We start from the raw sequence: 8,046 nt of genomic DNA on the forward strand, positions 1-8,046 counted from the left end.
ATCTCCTACTGTGAGAAGTTCCAACATTACATCTACATCTCTGCACGTTGTTCTCACTTCAGATTCAGGAGAAATATAAACTTTAAGTTTTTAGCTGAGAATAAAAGCAAATTATATTCGATAAAAACCCTAATTTTCTTTAAAAGAACAAATCCTTGGCTATATATGTTGTAATGAGAGGTTCATATTGTTCCTCAAGGCTTCAAAGGATCAGGCATCAGAAACGAAAACTAAACATTCAACGGAAGCTAATGCACATAGAACACACAAGACAGAGAGATTTACGTGGTTCGGCAGTGGCCTACGTCCACGAGCAGCAGAAATTCACTTCATTCATATATCAGAGAATACACAATGCACATGACACTCAACACCTGTTCTTCTTCTTCACATTCTCAACTCACCTTCAAACTCTCTCCCAACTCCCCAGCCCAAAGCTATGAGAGGATCTACATCTTTCTAATGGAGAGATTACTTCTCTTTTTTGTGAGGAGATGTCTACAACCTAATGGTTTAGACAATATTGATGTAGATGATGTAGATGCCTATAACCTAAAGGTTATGCCTTTATTTATAGGCTTACAATACTTCAAATAGGAAACCAAGCTTTACTCTAATTTAGAAAATCCAAACTAGCTAAGATAGGAAACCCTTGTTTAGATAGAAGTCTAAACACATTCCAAAAATCAGTAAAAACTGATTTAGGAAATCACACTGATGTTTCCTAAAAATCAAGCCAATATCCAACAATTCTCCACCTTGGCAAGATTTCCAGGGAAACTTCAACTTCACTATTATCTGATTTCTCCACCTTGGCATGAAATCTCGACATTCACCTTCCACGCCTTCATATTCTAATGCCTTCAATCACCCAAAGGTGTCAATCATCCGTAGATGTTTCAATTCCACTAAAGGACTTCAATACTTCACTCACCCATAGGTGCCAACTATCCGAAGATGTTTCACTTCCATAAAAGAACTTCAATACTTCACTCACCCGTAGGTGCCACCCATCCGAAGATGTTTCAATCCTTCATAAGGCTTCAATTCTCCAATCATCTAATGATGCCTTCATACTTCAATCATCCTAAAGATGCTGCACTCCCACAAATGGGCTTCAATTTTTCATTCATCCGAAGACGTTGCACTGGTACAATTTCCAAAATCCTTGTCTAAGGTTCAAATGTGTCAACCGGCACCAACACACCAAATGGTGTTTCAAGTTCCTTTTAAGGATGCAATGTGCTTCCAAATTCGATCCCATGTTAGGGATGCAACTGTGTCTTAAAAAAAAAATTCAATTCAATTCACATACCGTATTCTTCAAATAGTTTGCGATTTCTTCGCTTAACTATATTCTTCACATGTAGTACTGTACCTTACATTTGTGAAGTGCCACGATGATACCTTGTTCTTTGCATCCAAGTTTTCGCCTCAAAAAAACGTAACATATCCACATGACCAATCTGTTTTTCTACCACGGTCTTGCACTTCTTCAACTTGATGATTTCAAAAGGTAAATACCTTTAATTCTCATATTTGCGATGTTCAACGGTACGAGAAACTCTGCTCCTACAATGTGTGTAAACAACAAAAGCTTGCAGAAATTCAATCCTCGTACGTTTACTCTTCAGGTAAGTTGCTCACTCAACACATTCAAATAAACCCTTCTTCAATCATATACCCAAGGTGTATATGCCAAAAATTGTGTCGACTTCATCTTCAATCGCTTCTCTTCAAGACAGAACAAGAAACTACAGCTCCACCACACACAATATCTCCATATAGGAAATCTATTACCGCGTCCTTAATCGATCATTAACAATGCAATATGCTTATAGCTACCAGCTTCAAGCACTTCTTCATGAAATTAAACTCTTCACCTAGAATTTATCAACCTTCCACTAGTGCCCTCGGAACAGTAATACATTCAAACGATCAATAATTCTCACATGAAACCAACTAATAGGTTTCTGCAATCCTCGCTACACCATGCAACTGAGGCAAACTTGAGTTTTAATTTCTTCAATTCCTTTGACTACGTCAAGGACAACATGATCAAACTAATGACAACCGGTAACATTCACAATTGTTCCCCTTGGTACTTCGAACAATTCTAAGGATCTTTTACGAATTCAATTTTTGCATCTTTACCTCTTCCAACGTACAAACCATTCAACTTGTACTTCAAACATGATTCTCTTGTTTCCTTGCAACTTGGCTTGCAAAGCAAGCACATCCAAACGGAAAACCAACAAGGTATTCCCAAATAGTCCACAAAAGTCTCAAACAAACGAGGTAAAGAACAAAAAACAACCAAACACCTTTATGAAACTAGTTAATAAGGTTATGGAATTACTCACCCGAAGCTATGCAGAATACATAGGGTTTAAGCCTCAAGAAGTATACCAACGTCAAAGCCTTCTTTCATGTAGGGCTTCAACTTCAAAGTGTATCAATCAACAATCAACGAATGTTAAACACTTCAAATACATTTGTTTATGAGTAATTGATACTTCAAACGGTGCTTGTCAAATCAGAAAAAAAATCCACCTCTTCACCTTGATGCAATTCAAACGATCTTGTTTCTAAGATTCTTCATATGAGGTTGTACAACAATTTTCTGAATTCCAAAGTAACTTTGATTTCAAATCGACATAACTTGACTCTACAACATGCCTATTGATGCATCTTCTTTTAGGCTTTTACTTGAATCTCCAAGTATGTCTTCTTCCATAAATCCTCCCACGTTTTCTGACGAAACTGTTACCACTTTGCACCATAGTTCTAAAACTGTCACCAATCTTCACCACAAGTTTTCAGAACTATCACGATTCTTCTAGCACAAATTTCAGTTAAAAAACGTCACCTTGTCTTTGTGTTCTTCTTCAAATTTGACATCTTTTTTGATATCTTCACATATCGTTTCTGACCCAATTCAAACGAGCAAACCCTAGATTTCAAGAACCCAGACCTAAGCTCTGATACCAGTTTTTTGTGCCGGGAGGTTCATATCGTTCCTCAAGGCTTCACAGGATCTGGCATCAGAAACGAAAAACTACACAATCAACGGAAGCTAATGCACATAGAACACACAAGACACAGAGATTTACGTGGTTCGACAATATGCCTATGTCCACAGGCAGAAATTCACTTACTTCATATATCAGAGAATACACAATGCACATGACACTCAACACCCCTTCTTCTTCTTCACATTCTCAACTCACCTTCAACTCTCTCAGCCCTAGAGCTATAAGAGGATCTACATCTCTATAATAAAGAGATTACTCCATTTCTTTGTGAGGAGATGTCTACAACCTAAGGGTTTAGACAATATTGATGTAGATGATGTAGATGCCTATAACCTAAAGGTTATGCCTTTATTTATAGGTTTACAATACTTCGATTAGGAAACCAAGCTTTACTCTAATCTAGGAAACCTAAACTAGCTAAGATAGGAAACCCTTGTTTAGATAGAAGTCTAAACATAATTCTAAAAATCAGTCAAAACTGATTTAAGAAATCACATTGATGTTTCCTAAAATCTAGCCAATATCCAACAATATTAACAATCAATCGTTTGACAACATTTTGATTGATCAGTAAAGAGTATTAGCTAGTTGATTAATGCAGGGACATTATTATGTCCCATAGACTCATGTTCTGCCAACCGACTCTGGAAGGAGGTGCTGATACAGGAGTAACAACAGGAGTCTACCACTCTACCAAACAACAAAGGTATTTGAGTTAGAAAGTGTGCAACTTGCTGAGTGCCTCGACCTTGAATGTCAAGAGTATATATAAAAACAGTTGAGCACAAATGTGCAAAAATGGCAGGGGGAGAAAAACATACACAGTGTTAACGTATGATAGGTACTGCTGGTTCGGAGGGTGAAAACACTTAATGGGGCATTGGTGGTGGTGCTTGAATGCATGCTGGCGACGTCAGTGACAGTGATGAATTTTGTATCATAAACATTGGTGGAGGCACTGGTAAATTTTGTATCGGCAATACAAAGGGTCGTGATGAGTTCTAGGAAAGTTTGAGGAGGTATTGAATTTTGTACTGGCCACAACGTCATTGGACACGGTTGTGTGTGTTGAACTTTTCACTGGAAACACAGGTGGAAGCTCCAGACGTCATTGAAGGTGCTGAAATTTGTATCATCAACATTAGTGGAAGATCTGAATTTGTATTAAAACCATTGATGGAGGCACACAATTTTCTACCAGGTAGTGGAGGTGCTGAATTTTGTATTGGCTGCATTTGTGAAGGATTCAACGGAAGTCATACAACTGGCCATTCATCGTTCTGTAGGATAGGAGGGGTTCTCATTATAGAATCTTGCGAACCTGCATGGAACATTAAGCCAACTTTAATATGCGTACCATTTTCCAAATTAAATCAAAAAACACTATGCCAGCATTTAAATTCTATCAGCAATGTATTAACAATTACCTTTAAAGGGTTGTTGTTGGACTTTGTGCATTGGTTGGTGGAGAGTTTTCATGAAAATCAGAAGTAGGTGCTCTTATATCTGGAAGAATTACAGAATAAGTTTCTTAACAGAGATAACTTGAAACCTGCAAAAGATATTGAAAAGAATGGTCATTTAACAAAACTTGTGGAGTCTTAAACAGTAGTAGTGTTAATTACCGAGTATCAAGTATAAACAAAAACAAAATGACAACAGTGCTATATGGAAGACAGTGGGATAAGTACTTGAGAGTATTGTATATTAATGCCTAGAATACAACACAATGTTCTTGTGAGGAATTAAATTTACAGTTCTTATAATGGTTTCATCCTTCATATTTTAAGATAATGGAGGCTTGCTTGGACTTCAATTTTCTAAGCTTAAACACTACTGAATTTGTCGTGGCACCACGATCTCCCCTATCTGTATGAAGAAAATAGGTATAATATGGACAGATGTTGCCTTTAAGCAAATATAAATAAATCAAGAAAACGCTTAGCTAACTCACGCATTGCAGTGACCATGCTGAAACCGAGGTTAGAGACTTGTAGATCCACTTTCGCAAACATAGCTTTGATAATTTTGGTAGCTAGGCCAATCGGTTCACCTGCAATGAGAATGAACATACTTCAAATTACTATAACGTTAAATTTGTGATAATAAATCAAGTATTAATGTGCACAACAGAAGAAATTACATCAAAACCCCAATCAAAGTCGAGTAATACTGCTGAAGAATTAAAGATAACTGATAAACCCAATTAATCAGTACTTAATTTTGATGGCAGCAATAATAGGTAAATTGTAACAAAATAGACCAACCAAAAAATACATCAAACCCCCCAATAACTCAAATGAACCTTCAGTTAACTTAAGAGAGCAGTTACTGTAGGCATCATCGAATTAAAAGTTTAAGCCTTTATTGTAAGTATCACAAAAGAAGACGAAGACGAACTACAGAAGGTTAAAGATAAATAGTGTGATTGACTGCTCCAGATATTTCCTACTTAATATCTCACGCATCTCATAAGTATCTCTTGTGAATTTTTGAGAGACTTCTTCTGATTTCTGACGACGAACCTTGAATGTGTGTCAGCATCAAAAGAAACATGGTATCTCACAAACATTTGAGTATCATGGAAATGACAACCTTCATTAACTCAATACGTTGGTCCTTACTGTTAAGCTTAAAGATGATTGCAAACCTCTAATAAAAAGCCATATAGAAACCTACCTAGGTACAATGTTTTTTTAATGATTCAGAACCTTGTAACTGGCAAGTACTGACCAAACCACAACACACACCCTAATAAAAGAAAAAACATGTTTACGCCAAATAATCCTAACTCTTCCACCAATATAGTGAAACATCGTTATCTCTAACAACCGAGTTACTAAAGATGTATCATATATGTTATGCAGCTATCTTATCATTCTCATTCCTCGTTAGTTCTCCAATTTCATAGAGTGATTTCAAACAAATAAAGGAAAACCCAAACCCCAAATTTCATACAAATTACTTGGATACATTAATAACATGAAAATTACTTATTCTTTCGCATACCCAAGTTCTAAAAAAATTTCATCCACTTCATGCCATAGTGTTCCTCAATTGATTTCGTTGTTTTCCTATAATCCAAACCAGAGAAAATTAAAAAAATATCCAAATCAAATTCAACTGAAAAATGAAGAAAATTATTTTCTTAAGGGAAAATTAGGCTAAGGCCCAACCCATGGATAACTCATAATATGAGATCCTTAATTAAAAGAAATTTAAATCTAGGCCCCAAGTTATTAAAGGACATCAATACCCTTTTATATATTGTCAAGCCCATAATTAAATAAAATTTAAATTTAGGCCCAAAATTATTAAATCTAGGCCCAAAATTATTAAAATACATGGTGAATGTGTAAACAGAAGTTACACATGCATATGGCATGTGTATCCAGAAGTTACACATCCTTGTGCCATGTGTAATGCAAAGTTACACATCAAAAAAATAGACATAAAAAAGAACGCATACAAAAAAATACATGTATCACTTTAATATTCATTTACAATAATTTCTTAGCATGTGTAACTAGAAGTTACACACGCATCTGTCTAGTGTAATTGAGAGTTACATATGCATCTATTTAGTGTAATTGAGAGTTACACATGCGTCTGATTTGTGCTTTTATGAAGTTTAAATCTTTGCCTTTCCTTCTTGTCTTCCTCCCTCCAAAATGGTTGCATATCTGCAACGAAATAAACATCCATGGATTAGGTTGGATAAACAAAAAGGCAAAAAAAAAAAAAAAAATGATAGAACAATTGTAAGGCAAAATTATAGAACAAAGATCACAGAAAATACACATGATAACCTATCTTAGCATGTGTAACTGGGAGTTACACATGCATCCGTCATGCGTAATCATCAGTTACACATCCATATAGATGTGTATGCAGAAGTTACACATACAATATGCATGTGTAATGAGCAGTTACACATACATATAGATGTGTATGCCGCAGTTACACATCCATGCCTTTTTCAACTTCAAAACTGAAAAAGAACTTTGGTTTGAAATTAAAGAGTATGGGATAATATCAAACCTTCAAATGAGCAGAAGCTTTTTCCTTTTGTCTCAAAAATGTACCCAGCTCTAGTCTCAGCCCATGGGATCTCTTCATGGTTTGTGCAACTAAAGACTGCAAATACCTTCTCCTGTTGACACAACTCAATCGTATGAGCATAGTGAACTTGAACTCATATATATCTATTTCCACAAGCATGCTTTCGCTGTAAAAGCTACAGAAAGAATTCAAACATATTCTAGCATTATAAATATCTGCATAAATATCCGCAGATTGGTGTGATAAAATCAAAAACACTAAAAAGAGACCAAACCTAGCATGAATTCGCACCTGTATCATAAACTTGTCATGGTTAATTTTGTTTGCTCATAATTAGATGGTAATCTGACCAAGTGACTTGCAGATGCAAAATTTTCTTTTAATACTCTAGTTGCCTCAACAGTACTGTTAAATCAACCAAAATAGCTGCACAATTGCAAGCGCACAACATTGTCAGTTTATTTATGTAACATGAATCTAATTTATGAATGTGTAACTAGCAGTTACGCATCCAATTAGCATGTGTAACTAGCAGTTACACATACAAAATGTATGTGTAATCATTAGTTACACACCAAATTTAACATGTGTAGCTAGAAGCTACATGTACATTTAGCATGTGAAACAAAAGCATAGCCAAATTGACCAGTATGGAATTATTATATTACTAAAGTTATGTAGGAAACCTATGAAATACAATGGCAGGGAGTTTAAACAAACATATCATATGATAAGTTAGTATTGAGATATTTGCAGAAAACAACCAAAAACTTTAATTTGTGAGAAATTATGCAGATAATATGAGATCTAGTAGTTGATTAGTGTTTCTAGCAAATAACCTGCTAAATCAAGAATTTCATCTGTTGAAACCAATGTATGTTCTACATCAATATCATTCCATATACCACTACGGTTACACATACAATCCACCAATGTAGTTTTTTGACCT

This window comes from Papaver somniferum, chromosome 3 (genome assembly GCF_003573695.1).
Source record: "Papaver somniferum cultivar HN1 chromosome 3, ASM357369v1, whole genome shotgun sequence".
Taxonomy (NCBI): Eukaryota; Viridiplantae; Streptophyta; class Magnoliopsida; order Ranunculales; family Papaveraceae; genus Papaver; species Papaver somniferum.